This window comes from Cavia porcellus, unplaced genomic scaffold, assembly GCF_034190915.1.
Source record: "Cavia porcellus strain 051 isolate PalLab524CR breed Dunkin Hartley unplaced genomic scaffold, mCavPor4.1 scaffold_15, whole genome shotgun sequence".
Taxonomy (NCBI): Eukaryota; Metazoa; Chordata; class Mammalia; order Rodentia; family Caviidae; genus Cavia; species Cavia porcellus.
The window spans coordinates 57,053,476-57,076,380 of NW_026947498.1; the positions used below are offsets into that span (position 1 = coordinate 57,053,476).

The 22,905-nt window shown below is 36.9% G+C and overlaps 1 long non-coding RNA gene across 1 annotated transcript in view; it reads right to left on the reverse strand.

The window, feature by feature from the left end:
* The window catches only part of LOC134470579 (uncharacterized), a 44,983-nt gene that overhangs the window by 6,586 nt on the left and 15,492 nt on the right, over window positions 1–22,905 (reverse strand). Inside the window, exon 2 of the long non-coding RNA XR_010039518.1 lies at window positions 15,401–15,467. This is a non-coding gene — a long non-coding RNA (uncharacterized LOC134470579). The remainder of the gene's footprint in view (window positions 1–15,400; window positions 15,468–22,905) is intronic.

A 22,905-nucleotide genomic window follows, 5' to 3' on the forward strand; every position in this document is an offset into this window, starting at 1 on the left:
TGATCCCTAGTCTTCAAAATCCAATTGCCACAGCAATAAGGCCTCTGGTTTTCATACTGTCATACAAGTGTCATGATTTGGGAGACAGCCTCATATCTCTGACAAAGGAATATCAAACTTCTGATATCTTTCCAAGATACTTAGAAAATTTTTGTAAGCTGCAAAGACCAAAGAAAGAATAAAACAAAGCATTTGGAACATGAGGAAGGAAAAGAAACACAGGTTCAGAAGAAAGACAAGTAGAAGGCATGATTTCTAGTGAGACACAAATTATGTACCAAAAATAATGAACTTGATTTGATAACTGGTGTATTTGTGAGCCAAAGGGTTATGATATTAGAAATATAGAAAACAATATGCAATCGTGTTAAAGCAGTTCACTGTGCGGTGAACAGTATTTCTCATAATGATTGAAACTTATTTTTTTCTTTTCATTTTTTAAAATCAATCTATGTGCTAGTCACAAAATTCTCATATTCAGTAATGTGACTTTGTATGGATACATTATTATAAGTTTCCAGGAAGAAGTCATGACAATTTGTAGAGAAAATATATTCCCATCTTCCAGGGTGAAGAACAAAGTGGTCCTTGTAAATCACAGAATGAGAAATAACTATTTAAAAATTTAGGTAGAAGTTTAAGTGAACGAATGGAGAATACATACACACACACACACACACACACACACACACACAAACATCAATAAATAAGGAAGTGTTATAAATAGCTAAGAAATTTGCTATATTAGGAGACAATTTGCTTTCTATATATTAACAGACAATTTTAAAACACTGTTAATTTCTAAGGTCTGTATGTTGAGCAGTAGTTAACATAAGCATGGTTCATAAAGTTATTGAGATAACCTCTACATTAATTAATTATGGAAATAGTAAGAAGTAATTGTCTTTTAGGAGTGGAGCTGGGGCAGAGGAGGAATAAGAGGACAGTATAACTTTCTGCCCTAAGAAAGAATTTTCCCATATTATTCGCGTCACTAGATGTTTTCAGTGCTATCTTTGCCTAGTTCCTCCACACAAATCCAGACAGGTAACTAATGGAAATAGAGACAGAAAAGTCTCCAAGACACTTCCTGAGAGCTATAAAAACATGTCTGTAGCATTTATATTAACTACATAATTGAACATCCCAGTAAAAGTTATATATTCCCTATTTTAGTAAAATCAAAGTCATTCTAGACTAAAATTAAAAGTGCAAAATATTTAGTCCAAAATTTTAAAGATTTACAGATCAATCCATGCTTCTATTCACCCCCTTTCCACAGCTCTCTGCAATGAAGACTTAACTCTACTTTGACGGAACCCTGAAAAGAAACGTGCTTAAGAACATCAAAATCATCATGGCATGACCATTTTCTGGCTTGAACAAATACCTCAGAGCTTTAATTTCATCAGATTATTATTGATTTCTTCCAAATTCTTAATGGAGGAAGCTGTAAACCATGCAGTTTCTCTGAAAACTAATTTACTTTTTCAAAGGTCACATGGTTAATAGAGAATATAAACCACAACTACAGATGATTTGAGGCCTGCACAGCACTAGACCAAAAAAGATTAAAATTCAAACTTTAAAGTATGGGTTCTACAGTGTTTGTGACTTTCTTACCATGGTAATGGTGAACCCTTATCATTGAAAGACAGTAACTGTATTCAGTTTGCTAGACTAAGACTCTATAGAAATACCTACTTTTATGAAACACTAATTGCATGCTAATCTCTGTTCATGAACTGATTCTTTTAGTCCTCATACTGTTCTTTTATTATACCCATTTTAGCAATAATAAAACTGCGACAAATTAATTTGCCTAAATTGGCTTAGCTAGTGGATGATATATTTGATTTGAACCCAGAGGTAACTTGCTAAAATAGGACTAGATTAGAAAGAACCTGTAAAATCACTTAACTTTGCTTCTTCATTTTATAATTGAGAAAATCCTGTATCATGGAAAAAAATTAACTTGTCCAAAGTTACACAGCTGGTTCCTGACAGAGCCAAGACTAGAACCCACAGATTCTGACTTCTAATCCAATTCTTTTTCAAACATAGAAGGTCATAAAATGTTAAAGTTTTTGTAATTCTACAGCCCATCTGGGTTTTTTAAGAGCCAGAATTGTAAGTCTTGACACTGAGTTAACTTGGGATCTGGAAAATTTTAATACCACAACACTTTCACATTTGGTGAAGCAGTGGGATTTCATGACACATCAGTGTAACAAATGGTACCACAATGTTCAATAGTCCCAGAAAAGAAATCCAGTTACTTACCTTGGTAGGGACACCTCAGAGTCATCAGAACATTTGGGTATTTTTTAATTTATATGCTTTTAGTTCTCAGGAAACTTTTCTTAGAATTTATTAGTAATTAGAACCAAAATCAAATGTGTAAATAGGGAGATTCATATAGAGCAAAGTTAAAACACAAAGTTGTCAATTCAAGCCAGATTCAGAATTCGAGCCACCTTTCAGTGATGTCCTATTCACAATGCTCTTAAACTGATGGTTACTTCAACAACAAGTCTCATACTGTAGCTTTACCCACAAAATCATAGTATTATCACATCACTTAAAAATTTGTGGTGCAGTTTCTACATTTATACTGAAAACTTGAAGCATTAAAGGCAACACATTAACACATAAGATTCACAATGAACTGTCTGGAATCTTCCTTACTTATGGAAAGGATTTTGCCCTAGATAGGACATTACAGCAGCGGGAGGCAGAACCAAAGGACATTTATCTTGAGGTCACTTCCCAACCCCCATGCAATTTACCTGTGGCGAGAATAGAGTCCCAATCAGCTACTCGTGCATCAGCAATGCCACCTTTAAGCACCATGCCACTTGGAAACTATATGTATGCCCCCCACACCACATGTCCAGCAAAGAAAGCCAGAACCCCTGGCAGTCATGGAGTTTCTCTCCGTGTCCTTAGAATAAAGGCCATTTTAATTTTATATTCTCCCTTTTTCCGTGCCAGAAATCCTATCATTTGGTTCCCTGACCAAGAAGGCAGAATGAGTGGCTCCTGGGAATCTCTCTCAGTTTGAGTTTCCCTGCCTAAGAACCACCTTTATCTAACCACCTTTTTCTTCCTCTGGGACTCTTTACTTGCCACCACCAATCCACATGCAACAGCAACCTTCCTCACTGAACATGGGTGAGCTACTGTCTGGAGTTTTTTGTTTCTGTTCCTTAGCAACCTTGCGACAGAAGACCCATCCTGCCATCCCCAACAGGGATACCAGTTTTCATGCTCCTTAGGCCACACAGCTTGAGGCAAGACTGACACTTTTGTTCTCTGGGACCCCACCCAGTACTCTGGTGACTAGGCAGGGAGGAGAATGGGTGTTGGGAAGTTCCCTGTCACACTTTCAAGATAGGTGATGGCCACTTTTGTTATGTGTGACCCAGCACAGCTTCCATACTCCTTAGGGGGAGCTATAGCTCTTACTGCTTGAGAGAACAACTAAGTTGTTCTCTCAGCTCACTTATAATTTGGTCACGGGGACCACTTCCTGTCTCCCAAAAAAGAGAGAGAGGTGCTCTTTGGCCTCTCAAAGGCTACAAAAACAAAAAAGCTGATCTCTTATTTATGCTTTTGTCACAATGGCGACAAGTAGGAAAAAACCCTTTATCTTTATGTCTTTTTCACTTTAAGGATGTGTCCTTCTCTCCCTCTGTCTTCTGTGATGGCCCAAATACTTCTGGCTCGCTCTGCTCCACCAGAATCTCTCTCCCTCCCCACACTTATCATGTGGCTCCTGTCTTTACAGCTTCTCCCCTGTATCTCTCATGCCAAACCCCACAGCCTTCTCAGCCAGAGGTTTCTCTGCCCCCTGTGTTGTCCTCTCCTCCTCCTTCACCCACTAGGGTCTCTAACCCTTCCCCTAAGTCTCTACTCCTCCTCTCCTCAGTTTCCAATTTCTCAGTCTCTCCTGCCCAAACGCTCTGTCCCCTCTGAGGGTTCTTTGTCTCCTTCCCCTGCATCGCCATTTTCCCCGCTGGCTCACCATGCTCAGTCTCAGGCATTCCAGCCTTCCGGCAGGCCTCACAGTGGCCAGCAGCCATGTTCATTGCCCACGTATACCTGCTGGATGGATCTCTACTCCCGCTTCAGGAACATGTTGACCCCAAAGGTTACATTCCTTTTTAACTTTCTGAGGCAGTTCATACTAGTCATAAATTAGGTTCTTTTTCTGGTATTCTTATTTCAAGAAATCTCTATTGATTGATCTACAAGAAGGTTCACACTAGTCTATTTATTATAGTTCAAATTGGCCAAATATATTTAAGTACACTCTAATTTTATAAAATGATTGTCAGTTTATATATCTGTTGTCTGTCCATTTGCCTGCTCTGTAAACAGCTGTTTCCTTTTATTTGAGCTCAACCATATTTCCTCCCCTTTTATATTTTCAGATCATTTAATCAAGATCATTCAATCAATTTTCAGGTCATTTATTTGGGTTATAGATTTTAAAAACATGCTTCCACCTAGGTTTCTAACTGGTCAAAATAATGCTAAAATTGGTTAAACAAAATCCCTTGGGGTGAGGAGATATTGGACAGGACTCTAACTGATAAACAAGAAAGTGGCCACCTGGAAACTTTAACCAGCTCTTGTTCATTGATTGGAGGCCCTAATAATCTCCATAGCTTTATGGGAGACATCTCATCTAACATTCATATGACTACGACAATTCATTGTTGCTGATCTGATGGTATATTCATGCCTTCAAATATAAAATTGGGATTGTTTATGATGACAAGTGTTTTTTTTCAAATCCAGATATCTGCTGCCTCTTGCTTATGTTTCAGCCAGAAGATTCAGATCAGACCAACATGTCACCAATCAAATAATAATTTTTAAACAAAAATTTATATAATGTATATGATATGCTTAGAGATGCTTAAATAGTGAGCAGTCAAAAGAATGTCACAAATACCTTCAGTGCTCAAATGCTAAAACACCCATGGCTAATAGAAAATAATAGTTCCATTTAATGTTCTATGTTAAGTTTACTGCCTCTACTACACTGTACTGTTATCAATCTTCTGGATGTTCAACTGCTAAAATTAAGAGATAATTATAAATTCCTTTTGGATTCCTTTTGCTGGGATCCACCAGATCTTTTCCAGAAAAAAGGTTAAATAATGCAAGGGGTGACAGAGCAACAAGACTTACATTGGGGCTGAGGTTGGAGCAGGGGCCAGGTCTGAGCCTTTCCCAGCCCATCTGCTGGCCCTGGCTCAGCCCTTTGCTGACCAGTGAGTGCTGGGCATATTGGGGCCATAATTAACTATACTCAGCTGGTGTTAAATGACACCGTAGCTGATCTCTCTCCTAAGTAAAAAGGTAAAACTAATAAAACAGGCCATCCTCCAAAAATCAAATGGCATTAGATATGCTAAAGGCATAAGAGGTACTTATACAATTGTAAAACCTAAATGTGTATATGACAAATGAATGACATGTCAGTTTCTAAAATTCCCTGGACCTTATCTTCCTATGGAAAGCCATTGCTAAAGTTAAAATCATAAACAACCTGTTTATTGTATTATTTGACTCCTGAATACTTAATTGATTCTTTGCCTTTGTCTCCTTTAAATTTAAAGCTGTACACCTATCCAGGCTAAAAGTCAGATGTCTTAAAACTGTAGAAGAAACAAATACTTTCCACTGTGGGTCAGATCCCAGGACAAAAGGCTAAACTTGGCCCTCAAACCCCACAGGGAGACCTTCTTAATATGACTTTTCATCTTTTCAACAACAGAGATAAAAATCAAAAGAAAAAATAATCTGATCTTTTAGCAGTGACACTTGGAGCTCTGAGACAGGTAAACGACACAAGGTGAAGCCCCTCCCAGACCATGCTTCAAGTGCAGCAAAGAAGGACACTGGGCAAGAGAGTCCCAATCCTGGTGTTCCCTTGGGCCCTTGTCCCTATTGCAATCTCAAGGGCCACTGGAAGAGTGACTGTCCTAGCTGCCAGAGAGTGGCTAAGCCATCCTCTAACACCTTGCCCTCACAGGAGACTCCTTCACTGCCTGATTCATTGATGACTGATCTACTTGGAGTTGCTGCTGAAAATTGACAGGGCTTGGGGCCCACAACCCCCGTTAAGGTGTCCTCCTAAGAGCCCCAAACCCCACTGGAGGTCTCAGGTAAGAGAGTCTCTATACTTGTGGACATAGAGGCCATGTATAGTGTTCTTCCTGAGTTTTCAGGCCACTATATTAAGTTCTCAGTCTCCATAGTGGGTATTGATGGCCAATCTACACAGCTTTTGCAGACAGGGTCTATTCCATGCAGGGTCCAGTCTTGCTTCTTCTCTGGTCAGTCCCACAGTTTGAGATACCTCCTATTCCACCTGCACTACCCATGCCATGTGTATTTTAATTCGTCTCAGGGATCCTTCAACTTTTCCTTGTGTTTCCCAATATCCCATAACTCCCAGACATTTACAGGGACTTAAACCTATAATTAAGCACCTTTTAGACAATTTTTTTCTTAAACCTACCCATTCACCCTGTAAAACTCCCATTCTCCCAGTACTCAAGCCTGATGGGTCTTACCGTCTAGTACAGGACCTTAGGGTAATCAATAGTGCTGTTACCCCAACCCACCCAGTGGTGCTAAACCCTTATACCATGCTCTCTCATATCCCCCCCTGCATCACTCTCTTTATATCATAGATCTTAAAAATACCTTTTTTATTCCTTTGTGTTTATGCACACTGACCCAGACCATCCGAGGTCTCACAATTCAGTTTATGCAGTCTGATTCACAACTTACACTTGTCATCTCTATAGTAAAACCTCTCCTCAGGGACACATACCACCTCCTTCCTTTCCTATTCATCAATTTCTCAGACACAACCCTGGTCAGGGCTGGCAAGTAGATATTATACACATACCCTGACACAAAACTCTCAAATATCTTCTCACTTTTGTTTGTATTTTTTCAGGATAGATAAAAGCCTTTCCCACAATGAGGTAGAGTGCTGATATACTTACTAAAGTCCTGTTACAGGAAATTATCCCACAGGAATACAACCAAAGTGGAGCAGCCCCTCTCTGGTCTTCTTGGCAACCCCAAAAGAGGTCAAATTTGCTGGACCCCCATCCTGGTTTTGCATCACTCAGGCTAAGTGGTGCCCTCCGAGCCCTAAATCTAACCATCCTGAGTGGTCATCCCATCTTCTGTCGCCCACCCATTTCCATCTCACCAAGGCCTCCCAGCCACAACTCTCAGGCTAAGTCATGTTTTGTTATCCAGTTTGGCTCCTAATTTCTCATATTTTATTATCCTTTTTACAGCAGGAGTCTTCACAGGCTTTCCTAAAGACTCCCACATCATGCATAAGATCATCTTCATGTTGTTCTATGTGACAACTTAGTCTTAGTTCTCTTTACCCCCAGCTGTTTAGTCAAACGTGAGGTCCTTGACGGCCTAGGCTCTTACCACCCTTATAGTGACACAGCCAGGACCATCCCCATCCCTCTTATTCTTTCCAGCTCAACTCTTGGACCAGAGACAATCCCTACCTACCTATACTCTTAACTTTTACCCTCTCAAATGGGGAAATAATCACCTCTTATAACTTCACTTCCCCACCCCCACATTTATTTTTCAGAATTCTGCCTTACTGTGATAATGATTCTACCTCACTGTGGTCCTGATAAAATGACATCTAAATCAAAGGCACCTTTCCTTCTACCTCACCTGGGTCCTTAAATGTGATAGTGGCCTGCCTCCTCATAGCACCTTGTCTCGAAGCATAAAGTATCACATGGTGCCAACTTTCCTTAAAAATCTGGATGCATATAATACATGTAAACACAAATCCCTAAAGTAATATTTCCCTTTCTTTATTACAGCCTGGTATGCTCTCCGATGGTATCTAATCAACATCATGTTTAAGATATCTGACTACATAGTAGACTCAATAAAAATGCTTTAAATTTTCTGAGGCAGTATATCAATAAGAGAGGTATTTACGGCTTCCCACCCTGGCTTCTGAAACCATGAATATTAACTTCTAAAAAGTAGCATGACTTTTGAAGTTTTTCCTTCAGCTCAGGAAAAAAAAAATCTATCGCTATTCTATTTTAAATGTTTTCCTCTATCCGAGTGAGATAATAGTTATTAAAAGTAGACATTGTGACTGGGCTGGCTCACTATAAATTTAGAACAGTATTTAACTGTGTCTACACTCTCCAGTTCACCACTTTTCCACCAAGAGTGCTGTTACTTGCCACCTGTTCAATCTTTACAGACATTTTAACTGGTGATTTTTACTTAAGCAATGTGCAGAACTTTTTTTTTTACAGTTATAGATTTAAAAGCTCTTAGAAAAAAATGTACTTACTTGGTTGGAGACATTTATTTATTTACTTATTTATTTATTTATTTATTGGGCACCAGGAATCAAACTCAGGACCTTGTGCTTGCCAGGCAAGTCCTTATGCCACTGAGATATATCCTTAGCCCTAGACACATATTTAAACTTATGGAAAAAGGATCATGGAAAGAAGATATAAATTTATCTAAAGTCTTTTTAGGCTTTTCTTTTCATCATCTCCTTTTATATCAAAAATTATCCAGGTTCCAAGTTTCTTAATTTTGGTCTCCCTATGAAGTCTTTCTTGTCTCTTAAATTCTGTGTAAAACTTATCTGAGCAGTCTTTTAATACCTAAAGGAACTAAATTACTAGATCCCAAAACCTACTACTCAAAATTACAAATTAATAAGAAGTTAATAATGTTATTCATATAAATTAGTTGAAATAAAAATAGGAATCTTTGAAAATACAGTGTTATCCCAAAGGAGTTTCAGAATTTCAGAAACTGTGGCAGCCCAAGAAAGAGATATTTTGTAATCAAGATTAGTCCTGTTCATTGCTTATTCTTACTTACATAAAATGCAAGATTTTTCACAATAATCACTTTCTACTAAGATCAGAGACCAGATCAGATATTATGTCCATAGTGAACAGAACATAAATCCATCCAAGAAAATTTTATTTAAAAATATGTGGAATCAAAAATAGCTACCAAATGTTTACTTGTAATCTGCAGCTGGTGAAAAGATCTTTTCACTTACTTATGACGATGGATGTTCCCTGCAATAGCTCCACTGAATTCATGGGAAAGGGGAACATTAGACAGTCACAGCCCTTTAACTACAAAGAAAAAATAATTCTAGCTACTACTACCACTTATTAGAACGATTACACTTCCCTTTGAATGAACTGTTGACCACTGAGCCAACAATTTAGCAACAGTAGAATAATTATCTTTATGCTTCATTTGCATTATTTTCATATTTCTCAAACATTCCATAACCAGTCAGTTGTGGTGGAGCACACCTGTAATCCCTACATTCAGAAGGATCACTGCGAGTTCAAGACCAGCCTGGGATACAAAATGAACTCAAGGCCAGCTTAAACTGCGTAGTGAGACTCTGTCTCAAAAAGCCAAAAAAAAAAAAAATTTCCATAGCAAACAGAGCAATTTATATCTCAACTATTCACGTGAATACATGATACTAGTTGATAGAGGACGTCCTTTTCCTGCAGAAACTCATATTCTCCTTGGGGGAACAAAATTATACTTGGAACAAAATTGTACTAGTTCATTCTTTGAGCAAGTGCTTATTTAGCACAACTGCAGTCTACTGAAGTTCAAAGAAGAGAGAAATTAATGTGGCCTAGACTGTTCACCTACCTGAAATGTTGAGCAGACCAGTACATTAGAGTGGCAGGTCAGTGCTTACATAAGAGTGCTGAGCCATGGATTACAAAGAAGACTGAACTTGTAATCCATGGCTTGCTTTCACCTACCTCATCCCCTCTACCTTAGTGACTGTCATTTTAGCCAAGTATTTCTAGTTTTCTTTTCTCCTGGTGCCTTCTCCATTTACCATTCTTAGACTCACCAGAGGCTCCATACTTAATGCTTGCTGTTTGCTGCAAAGTTTCAGTGAAACTAATGAGAAGTCAATTTTATACTGACTCTTCATATATGTGTTGTCATAATTATTCTATCCTATTTCTAATTTACAGTTATTGGAATTAAAGTTACTGAATAAATGAATGATTTACACAAGAAAATAAAGAAAGATTGGCTTGAGATTTGAGTCAATCTCTTTTAATTCCAAAAGATGCATTCTTTCTACTCTGTCATGATATCATTTTGTTCATATGGAAAATATTCTTTTTTTATTTCCCCAAATTTCTATTCCAAAGTATTATCTGTGTAAGGGAGAGGAGGAATAATACAGACACCAATAGCATTGTCATGCAGAAGTTTTTCTTAAAATTTTTTGCTTCCTATTCCATAATAAATTTACATTTGTTTTATTATGAAAGTAGTTATGCAAGTCTTTATGTAAATTGATGTTTTAAAGCATGTAGGTGTCTTTGTTTACATTGTGGTTTATGCATAAATTTTAAGCACACCACAACATGTCATTAGGGACACAGAGATCCCATTTAAGAATATAACCATTGATGGTATGACATAAAAATCATGATTAAAGCTGAAAAGAGTCATTTTATGAAAATTTTCACCAGCTAGAAACAATATCTTACCAAAATGTGTCTGTAAATTGGCAAGAAAGACACCTTTTCTCTTTTTATTAAGGATGCATACTAGATTTCAAACCTGCAGAAGACATAAAAGGAAAATCTAAGCTAACAAACTGAAAAACAACACTCCAGAAACTCAAGGACAGTCCTCTAAAAGGACTGAGTTGCAGGTATAATCATGAGATGTAGCTGCATCCAGAAGCTGGAAGGTGACTCACAGAAATAGTAATCAGCATTCAAGGGTGCTAGACCAAGCAACAACGGTGTTCATATGAGCACTGGATCAAACAGAAAAGCAATACCCAAGAATTATTAGTGTCTGAGTTAGTACTCTTATCACTGGAACACAATACTCAATACCCATAAATTGAAGGCAGGAAGACCTTTTGGCTCATAGTCCAATACTCAGCAGAATCCAAACAGGGCAGCATGGCAGCAGCACACAGCTGAGGATGGTCGCTGACAGGATGACACACAGGGAGCAGAGAAAGAGAGACTTAGGGAGGAGGAGGAAGGAGATAGATCCTTCCAGGCCACACCCACAGTGACCTAACCTCCAGGGGCTAGAAACAAATTGTCATGGTTTACATCAGTGGTCCCCAAGCCTCATGCAATTATGGACTCCTCCAAATCTAGTGTTTATGATTGGTTCATTGTCAGCTATTGGATTGGTGGTGTGAGCTACACCCACCTGGGGGTGGAGCCAGGATATGATGTAACAGTCAGAAGGCCGGCTGGACTTGCTGTTTGCAGTTGCCATGAACTGCGGTCCCACCATGCCATCCTGCCTTAGAGCCAACTGAGTATAGACTGAAACCTTCAAGAACTGTAATAAATAAACCTTTCCTTCCTTAACTTTGGGCATCAGGTATTTTGTCTCAGCGATGAGTAAAAAGTAACTAAGATACCAATCATAACAATCAGGTGTGTGAAAAGCTTTTCATCTTCTTTCAGGAGATGTTCCTTGAAACCCACTGAGATGTCACTGGGACACATCAAGAGAATAACTTAAATAAACTTGTAATACCAAGGCTGAGACAGGATATAGAGGACTACAGTGAACTAACACAGTACTACGGGAGGTATAAGTTGAAAAGCTATTTGATAAGGCCTATATATTCCAGATATACTCTTTTGACTTCATCATTGATTCCTTTGGTATATGCCACAAAGTAATCCATAAATATGTTTCCAAAGGCATGTATGTAACTTTTCCTATCAGTGTTAACTGTTCCATTTACATGCAAAATCAAAAATTCCACAAAAGTAGAATAAATAGTAACATGTTCATATAAGGAATGTATGCAAGAATAAAAAGAAAGAAACTGAGTTAGCCACATGGATGAACATCATACAGCAAAGATTATTGAAAATAAGAAAAGAGAAAGAGTACATATCCACTGTTTACATAATATTTTTCATAAAACTTCTATTCATTATAAAGTTTGAAAAGCATGTGAATCTATTTACATAGGTTTGAATTAAGAAAAAGTCATACATTTGGATAGGGGTAAATAATGACTAGATACAATATGAAGGAAAATTTATTATCTGATCTATGTCATGTTCCCTTATGAGAATAGTATTCAACTGATATGTTCATTTTGTATATATTTAGATGTACATTTGTGATGTGTACATTTTTCTATATATTTTTCTATATATAAACTGTATTTAAAATTACTTAGACCTGTTAACCATAGAAGGCCTTACTTACTAGGAAACAAAGGACAGTATGCTAAGACAATCTCCTAATTGATTCATGAAAACCTTTGATAAGTTATTAAGAAGTTCTTAATTTAAAAATAGCAGAACAGGGAAAAATTTTGGATAAAAATATGAAGCAAAAGAGTCATGAGTCACAAGACAGAAATAAGAATATGATAATAATTCTCTTTCTGAACAATATTCACAAAACCTATCAATTAATCAGAAAAGATGAGAGCATTATTTCTGTGCTGAGCTTAGCATTTGCATTAACATACTGGGCTACTCCAGAGTTTCATGACCAAGACCCATTAACATCTCTCAAACACTTTTTACATTACTAATACAGTATTAGACAAAGAATTTGAAAATAATTTCATTAAAATGGTCTTGAACTTAGTAATTATCAATATTCAGAGACCAATATTTCTTGAATATCATCATATCATTGAGATACTATCAAAAATCCTAAAAAATACAGATAAATGTAAGTTATGACTTTTCTCTTATTGGAGTGTTTAACTGAGATAATGTAAATAAGTTGAAAAATAGAAGTAGATACTATATCCACTAGTAGTTATCAAAATACACAAGGAATAGTTAAATTTTAAAAATACTAACATTATGACAGTAAAACACACAGTGCTATTGATCCTCTTCAAAATATTCCCCCTGGCTTTATTATATTTATCCCATTATTTTTTTGTCACTTTCAAAAGCAATTCTGGAAGTCCTCTTTCATTAGTGTTTTTATGAGGTGTGATAAAAATTAGGATGACCACTGCTGCTGAGTATCACCCAACAAGAAAGTAGGCTTGTAAAAACATTATAATGTGTCTTCATCCATCTTATTCACTGGATAGGGCACCATGTAACTTCTGGCTTTTCCCCAAATTCTATATAATGATAAAAGATAAACATTGTGAATTGATTGATGAAATGGAGGTAGTCACATCATGCAACTAACAGCACTCATGACAGATTTCCAGAACTATTTTAAAAATGACAAAACAATGATATGAATGCGTTTGCAGTGACTGTATTTTGAGGGAGATTAATGGCAATGTGTTTTTTATTGTAATTTTTAAATTTACATATTCAGGGTACATTTTAATCACATCCCTTGGGTCATATAAATGTTACATAACAAGCAACCACTAAGTTTCTGCTGCACACAGAGTGAATACTTTTTATCTTGCAAGCCTGCATACTGAATAGGAGATAGATCTCTGAGACAGAGTTGCCAGGGATGTTAGTTAGTTAGTCTTCAAAGATGGCCTGCCCTCATGAGTTCTAACACCTGATATTCTCTCCTTTATAAGTCCCCTCTTTTTCAGTCTCCATGGTCTCTAATTTGTTTTTCTTAATTAAAAATAATTATGGATTTCGGGCTGGGGATTTAGCTCAGCGGCATAAGCACCTGCCTTGCAAGCAGGTGGTCGTGAGTTCGATCCTTGGTACCGATAAAAATGAAAAAGACAAAAAAAAATTATGGATTTCTGACAGACCACTAATGTACAGGCAAATTTCATGCTGCTTTTCTTAACCAATAATGGTTCAATATCAAAACAAATAAATTGATATTGGTACAATCAATAGAGCTTATTCATTTGCTTAAGCTTTGTATACATGTGAGAGTATGTTTGTTTTGCGTATGTCTATGGCTTTATACAACTCCATCATCTCTGAAAGCCTATATAATCATTATCCCAATAAGACATTCAACCATAATATCATAAGACTCCCGTATATTATCTCTTCATCCACCTGTCTTTCCACTTCCCCCCAAACCCTAAACCCAGGAAGACAAAGTATATATTCCTCCTGATAAACATGACATAAGTGAAACATGAAAAGTTTACCCTATTGAAATTGGCTTTCTGCTTTCAACATACTTTCTGTAGGTTCTAGCCAAGTAAGTGTGTATAGGAAGGTTTTGTCCTTGTTATTGCTGATATGGATATTGCACAGTTCGTTTAAACACTGGCCCACTAAGGGGAATCAGAGTATTTTTTACTTGGGGTTATCATGAAAAAAAATGGTTAGGAAGATTAGTCTACAATTCCTATGTGAAAATAAGTCATATAAGTCTTTTTTTTTTTTTAATTGGTACTGGGGATCGAACTCACGACCGCCCGCTTGCAAGACAGGTGCTTATGCCACTGAGCTAAATCCCCAGCCGTGTTATATAAATCTCCATTTCTCTTGGACAAACATGAGTACAATTGTCAGGATTAAGGATAAGTCCATTTTAATTTTGGAATTAAACTTTCAAATTATTCTCTAAAAGGCTCTACCATCTTCATTCCCACTGAAAAAAATATCTGATGGAATTTCTATCCACTCTTGTCAGCATTTTGAATTATTACTTTTCATTTTAATCATTCCAATAAGTGCATAGCAATACATTGCTTTGATTTTTAGTTTGCATTTCTCCAATGACAAATGAGTGAAAATTTTTTGATGTGGCTTATTTGCCTTTTATATGTCTTGGTGAAATGTCTATTCATCTTCTGTATTTTTAAACTGATGCTTTTTCTGCCTTCAGCCCCTCTGAAAACACACTTCTTATGAGATAAACTTTATCATAAACTTCTTTAATGATACCTCTGGCCACCTTGATTTATACTGACATTTAAAACTAAGAGAGCCAACCAAGGCCAGGAAGAAGCAAAGGAGAGCCTGAGTGAAACACGAAATGACTTACTCCAACTATCGAGAGACCAACATCTCTCATGGATAGGGAAGGAAAGGACAGAAGTGGGATGAGAGGGTCTCGATGGGAGTCTCAGGAGGGAAGTAGAATACTCGCAGAGATGAATGTGACTTTCTTGCATCATACGCAGTTACCTGTGGCAGTATTGAAAATCATTCTGAGAGACAGCTGCTCCTCAGAGGTGTGATCTTGCTGGACTCAGCCGTAGTAGGCTGCCACCTTCCTGGAGGCACATACCCAGCGCAAGTGAGCTTTCAGGGATTTTACACTTCTGAGGTACTAAAGACTGTCGGAGAGTAGGCTGGAGAGTGCTGCTAAACCAGAGCTGTTAGCAACAACTGGCTGCTGACCAAATTGGCACACTAACCTTAAAGTCACCTTTAAGTCACCGCATTTTAAATCACCTCACATCTTGTTGAATTATGATTTTCCTCCTACAAAAAAAAAAAAAAAAAAAGACATATATCTTTAGTGGAAAACTCTCACGTGCCCAAATGAGAAAGAACCAAAAAGAAAGGAAGAGGAAAGACTCACAGTGACATTCAACAGTGACATGAAACAAAAGTGGAACTGGACTGCAGCAAGCTGAGCAAGCAAACTGGCCCTCTGGTCTTGAAGGATTACTCACTAAGAAAGTTCACTGCATATGTGACCTTGATGGTCAACTTCATTTTTCAGAAGTGGTAATGAAGTGGACATGTTCCTGCATCATTCTGTGAAAGGTTACAGAAGCCACCTGGAGCGTCTCCCCGTGGTACTTTAAGTAGCTGGTGTGGACCTCCTTGCTCACTTTGGAATTTAGATTCTCCTCTCCTCTCCTCTCCTCTCCTCTCCTCTCCTCTCCTCTCCTCTCTTCTCCACTCCCTTCACCCCCCTTTCCCCTCCCTTCCTCTCCTGTTTCTTTGACTCTCTCTGTCTCTGTGTATTTTTACTGGAGTATCCTAAGGTTTTACGCCCCTCAAAAGCTAGTAGTCACCTGGCTGGGCTTAAGAGGGCCTCAGCCATGTAAAATCAGTCCAAGGATTTGTTTAACTTTGTTATCACACATTTTATTCAGGAAATAAAAAGTAAAGCTTTGGAAAACCAACTCTCCAAAAAAGATGGGATAGCCCAATGGCCCTTCATACAGCAAGCCTCAGTTGTGTCAAGCACGCTTCAGTAACTGTTTTAGCATAGATTTAGAACAGAGCAAACCCTCAAGCCTGAGGGAATAGCACATCACAGTTTAATGAGAAGTTAAGGCATCATTTTTATTAAATTTCTGGTTGAAAATGTTTTAATGAATCAAGTTTTTGTTGCTTTAAAAAAAATAGCCTCCTGGCTTGAACCAGAAACCACATTAACCAAGTTCAGCATAACTGCCATGAAAGGAGCAATGCCTCTAGCCATCAGCAGCATTAATTAGCTCTGACTATAAATTTTCAAGTGAAAGTTGTCATCATCTTGTAGAGCAACAAGTTCCATAGTTTCTCTGTAGGGACATAATTGAGCTGCAATTGACACACAAAAGATGAATATTATTTTAAGGCTTTTCATCAAGAGCACACATCTAGTCTATGTGTATGAACATTGCTTAGTATTAGCAAGTAGCAAAAGGAGAAAAAAACAGAGACCAGAAAAGAGATCACTTGAAATGGAGAATGTTCATTCTACATAGATTGTTAGTTTCCAGGGACCTTGCAGATTTCCATGTTTATTAGATCAATATTACCTAACCATAAACAAGGCAGGATCATAGAATGATAATTATATCCTGCACTATTATACAGAGAATGGGACAACTTACTATCAAGTTCTGTACGTTAAATTCATGGATAGAATCAGAGACAGAAGAGGCAGACAAGTTGCTGCTACATGACTGAGTGGACTTAACAGCCAGTAAGCAGAATAGGAAAAGCAACTATCCCTGCAAATCAAAACAGGGAGTAAGAAGGATGAGAAGCAGGAAAAATAAGAAAGAATAATCTGTCCACCCCCATGACACAGTATTTCTGACATAGGGTCCCTGGTTCCATAGGAACAGCTACTCACCATTGTGCCTTATAAGACAAAAGATCAAGAGACCTGGCTCAAAAAGGTTGGATCTAAAAAGATGCAAGAATGGAAGGAACAGTGACAAATAGAATTTAGTACTGAATCTTGGCACAGGACACAAGGTCGGCATGCCATAAACACTTGTAAAAAAGTGAGGCTAATTTCACCCCAGCAGAGCTGAGAAAGAATTCTTCTTACTTATAATCCATACTCTTTAGTTATGGATAATTAAAAAGGAATGGAAAATATAAGGCAAAGAAATATTTTCCTCAGAAAAAGAAATAGATTTACTGATTTTAAAATATTGATTTGAATACATTTTATAGACTGAGGATTCATAAGTATTATTAATGGGTATTTGTACTTTGCATATTTCAAATCCAAAGTTTTGGGAAAGTTAATTTTGTGCTGTAAAAATACTTTATGTTATAAATTGTATTGGGGAATTGATATGAAATCATACAGATTTTAATGCTAAAAAGTTTTTAAAATTCAGAGAAAGGAGTTTAGATGAAAGTTTAAAAATTTTTAGTAAGTGGGGTAAATAAGCAGATTACCTAGACTGTGACCAGCAAATACACTGTTGACTGCACTGTCCGACCACCTCCCCATTCCTACTGGGACACAGTAAGTAATCCCTTGTGTTGCTTTCACTTTCAAGTGTAGATGAGGATATCTGATTCTCTCCCCCATGCTCTAGACCATAAAGAAATGAATAGGATTTCTATGCAGGCTGAAACTTCTCATAATACCAAGCTTTGGTCATAAAAATCTAAGTAGTTGCTAAAATAAAGCAACCCATATATGGACTTATACTTCCTAGTAGCCTAGGCAGAAATGGAGTCAATCGTGTACTTCTTATAGACAAAATAAATAAATAAATAAAATTAAGGCAGTTCCCAGAAAAATAAATGTATTTCTTAAATTTTTTTTTCTATAAAATAAATTTCCCTTTAATGTCCCTATGTCCCTTTTTAGAGGAACATAGCATTCTTAAAGATATGTACTTGGAAATTCAATGGTTTCATGTAATCTTAGGATAATACAGTAAAACCCAGCTAAAAATATTGTTTCATGTCAGAAAGACCAGTCAAGATGCTGCAGCCCAAATATCTAATCCTGTAGATTAGAAAAGCAGAGCATTTTGACTGTATCTAAAGGTGAGAGCAGAAAAAACATTAGAGAAAAGATTATCACAAGTGTTTTAAAACATTTTTTCTCTCCATAATTTTGATAACAGTTTGAAGTTATAATATGTGAACAGTGCTCAGTCTTGTGTTTTTATTTTCAATAGAGATCATGCTGCTGTTCTCCAGAAAATGTAAAGCATAATCTAGACAATGCTTTTCTTTGGAGGATGGTGAGCAAAGGGATCCTCACTGACCTTAAAAGGGCTGTTAAATAACTGCAGTGTAGAAACTTCTTTCCAGGCAAAGACAAGAAAAACAAAAGCTCACAGGTTTGATGAAGTAAAGTTAAGGGAAGCAAGGAAGCAAAGACACAGTGAAACTACTTTTCCAACACACGTGATTGCAAAGAAAGGGATCAGCACTTACATAAAATCATTGCAAGCCAGGCTCACTTACGTCATGTTATAGAAAGGCCAATGATGTAAAACTACCCAGCCTCCAAATCATATTGCCCATATCTGTTGGGTCCAGTACCACAGTAATTTAGTATCAAGTCATAGATCTCAAAAATTATTTTTAAAAAGCATAAAAGACTTATTTTTAAAATAATATAGCAATTGACTAGGAACTAGATATATAATTATTAATATCCTAATACTCTTAAAAGAATAGCTTGATAGATTAGAATGAGGGGAAACAGTGTTCCCCAACTGTGTAATATTCAAAGAAAAGACTATAGCCACCTCCTCTATTTAAAAATACACATTCAAAAGCCATCAGAGTTAAAGTGGTCCAGTAGCCCATTTCAAATATAATTATTAGCCGATTATGTTTTTTACTCTATTGCCTTCTTATGCAGTCTTACATTTACTGAATAATGAAATGAATTCGAAAGACCATAAGAGTTACAATGGTCTTCCTTAAAGAAAAGAAATGTGAGGAGCCCAGTTATTGAAGATTCGCATTTTATTTATTTATTTATTTATTTATTTACTTATTTATTTATTTATTTATTTGCTATGAGGAATCAAACAGGGCCTGCCTTGTGCTTGCCATGCAGGTGCTGTGCCTCTGAACTAGCCCAGCTCCAAGACCTGAAATATTAGGATAAAAGAATAACATGAAAAGATTAGCACAAAGAGTTCCAAGGGCTCCATGGGAGAGCTGGATGAGTCAAATATATGAAAATCTGATAGTGCTGGCTTCCTGTTGTGGCTATAAATCACCACAAATTGAGTGGTTTAAGCAAACAACTATTTATTCTCTACTAGCCCCAGAGACTACCAGTGTAAAACCAGTCCCATTTGGCTAAAATCAAGATGTCAGCAGGACTGTGATCTCTCTGAAGGTTCAAGGTTGATATCCCGTCTGTGCCATTTTGAGCTTCTTACAGCTGCCTCCTTAGGCTCAGGGATCCACCATTAAAGCCACCAGAATGCCATCCGCAGATCTCTCTATCTGCTTCCATTGTATCTCCATCTGCTTCACTGTAGTGAAATTTCCCAAACAGTTCTCTCTTATAATGACACATGTGATTAGACTGAAGACCCACCTAGAAGATCCTTTAACAATATATGCAAAGTTCTTTTCAACTGTATAAAACAAAATTCACAAGTTCTGGACCATGCATGTTCTTGGGAGCCACTAACCACACTAATCCAAGGAAGTAGCACTTTCAGAAGGATGTTAAAATTCGAAGGCCCCTTACACAGACATACACTCCTGCAGTGTTTATGATGGAGATAACACAGTCCTAATAGTTAATTTGAGGAACGATCTGAATATCTCCTCACTGCCTGTTTGGCCCCTCATTCCATTGTTTCAGAAAGATTTAAATGGATATGCTCATTTCTTTTATGTATGCTACTAGCTTCTCTTAGTTTATTGAAATGAAAGTTTTGTACCAATATTTGTTTATTTTTTCTGTGTAAGAGAACATTTTTGTCTGTCTTGTGCTCTGAGTAAAGGCTTTAAAGGTAATGATTCATAGTGCATCAACAATTGTTATTCTATTACTATTTTATTATGAAATTTGTTTCATTTTTAAGAAAATAAAAAATAGAACAAAACCACAATCCCATTATTAATAGATAGGATTATTTGATTTGATATATTGGATAGACCATGAATTCTTCTTTACCATTTAAGTAGGTTACCTGGTATTTGAGCACAAGTAGATTGTAAGAAGGAAATAATGAATCTATGAATATTTGTTTAAAAAAGTACACAGTTGATTGATGATGAAATATAAGCACATTAAATTAATAAATTGTTTAAATTCATATAATCACCCTATGCAACATCATCGCAGGACTTGAATTGCAGACAATTGACTACGCATCCCAGATTTCATATTAGTAAAATTGCTTTTTTTCTTCAGTATTTACCTTTGGCTACCAAAGTAATTCATAGCAAAGAAAATTTAGGAAAGCATAAAGAATGAGTGAAAATAAACCATCGTAATCCTCCAACTCAAAGATAAAGAGCTTACATTCTGTTTATCTCTCTTGTAAACATAGGCTTATTTACATAAGACTTGTACTGCACAAATATACTCACATTTGGAATTAACATTAATTTTTTTTTCACCTGATAATACACAGAGCATTTTCTTCTACCTTCTACAACATGATTTTTAACGACTACTCAGTGTTTTGTTGTTGAAAATAGTATTTTCATATTTACACATTTTTGAAGTAAAGTAACACATATATGCTCTCTCTCACTAGCTCTCATGCGTGTGTGCATGCATGCGTGCATGAGTGTGTGTGTGTATGTGTGTGTATGCACTGAGAACTGAACCCAAGACTTATTCACTGAACTATATTTTCAGTCATGTCTTTCTTGTTGTTTTTTTTTTTTTAATTTTGAGAGAGAATCTTGCTAAGTAATCAAATTACCAAGAATAGACTTGAACTTTTGACCCTTCCATGTCAGCCTTCCTGAGTGCTGGGATTACAGATAGGTGCTACCTTGGTTATTTCTATAGATATAACCAAGGAGAGAAGTACACAAAGAGTTAAGTTTTTTGATATATATTTCTAACCATTCTTCAACTTACATAATAATCTGTGCCATGTCTCTCTAACCCACTATGTACCCCCGACCGACAGGCAAAGTCATCTTCCGTTCTCCTCTACCATGAACTGTATAGCTACACCATTGTATTATTACTTGTTAATGGGTCCCTTTCCTCTACATTGTGAGATCCTTAAACAAGGAACACTTCTTATTTTTCCCTGTATCTCCAACACAATACCTAACATTAAAAAGAACATTTAACAAATATTTATTGGAAGCAGACTGGAATAAATATATTAACAAATAAAATATTAAATGAAAGGATAAACAAAGAACACTATTTGGTCTTAGCAACTGTTCCAATTCATTTGCTCTCCACCTGCTGAATGATAGAGCCATTCATCTCAAAACTCAGAGCCCTTTCTCTGCCTGATAGACTCAGCCAAAAAGAACGGAGCAGATGCCATAAAGTGAACAGAGCTGGTGATCTCTTGCATCCTTATATTACACAATTTTGTCTGACCATCATAGTTATCTTTGGGGAAAAGAAGAGAAATTGTCTTGTATGAGTCAGAATCCTTTACTCACTTCCCTAACTCTGAAGGCATACTTTTTTGGAAATATGGTATAAAAATTTAATTACTCATTTAAAAGAAATGTACTCCATTTCAATTATGATATGCCATCCAGTGTCTACCAGTGCTCACATTTCATGCAGTCTCTTATGTGGTAGTTTAATCAAAACCAAGAAAATAAGAAACTAAGAAAAAAATCTTTCCTCCATAGAAGGAAAAAAATAAAAGGACATCTGTTATTTGGGGAGCACCCCACCCCTATCCAACCATAGATAGATTTGTTTTCTTATCCTGGCAAAAGCTGTAGAAAAATGAAACACTGTTTTCTTTCTCTGAGATCACAAGACAAATATACTCCCTTCTGTTTGACAGAGGCATCCCTCTGTCTCACCTTGAGACAAGGACAGAGATGATACTGTCGGTCTCTTAATCTCCTTCTGTTTTTCTGCATCACTAGCAGATTTCCTTGTAGACTCTGTCTGTATCTCTACATATGGAACACGCATTAGCATCAGAACCACATAAAGAAACTTGCTCTGGTCAGCAGAAGCACAACACTGGCCTTTAAGCTGACTAAATTCTATCATGGATTTCCACTTCAGTGCTGTCAAGTCTCCAAATACCTGCAGATTTGGGCATCTTGTTTGCCGAACCTGGGGGTTAAAGAGGACAGAACTGTGTAACCCAAAAAGGTTAAAGTACCTGAGAGAAGTAAAGGAATTCAGGAAGGTTTAGCTTGTCAGTTTCACTCCTCCATTCCTATATATATGTTGTAGTCAGGGTTTGCAAGGAAAATGATTTTACACAGGACATGTAATTTATAGAATTATTTTATAATAGTCAATCACAGAGTCAAATAGAAAAGTAAAATTCCACACACCAAAGACCCAAAGAATACAGTGAGGGTCTAAATCTGGCAGCAATAAGTCCAGTTGAAGACCTAGAGCCCATGAAAATACCCCCCAAAAGTCCAAATGGAGGTCTGGAGCCCATGACATTAACTCATGCAACTCTGTTTCACAGATCGCACTGGGAAGGTTCAAAGGTCAATGATGGAACCTAGAAACTCTATGTCAGCAGGATGAAGGATCTTTGCCAATATGTTGAGAGCT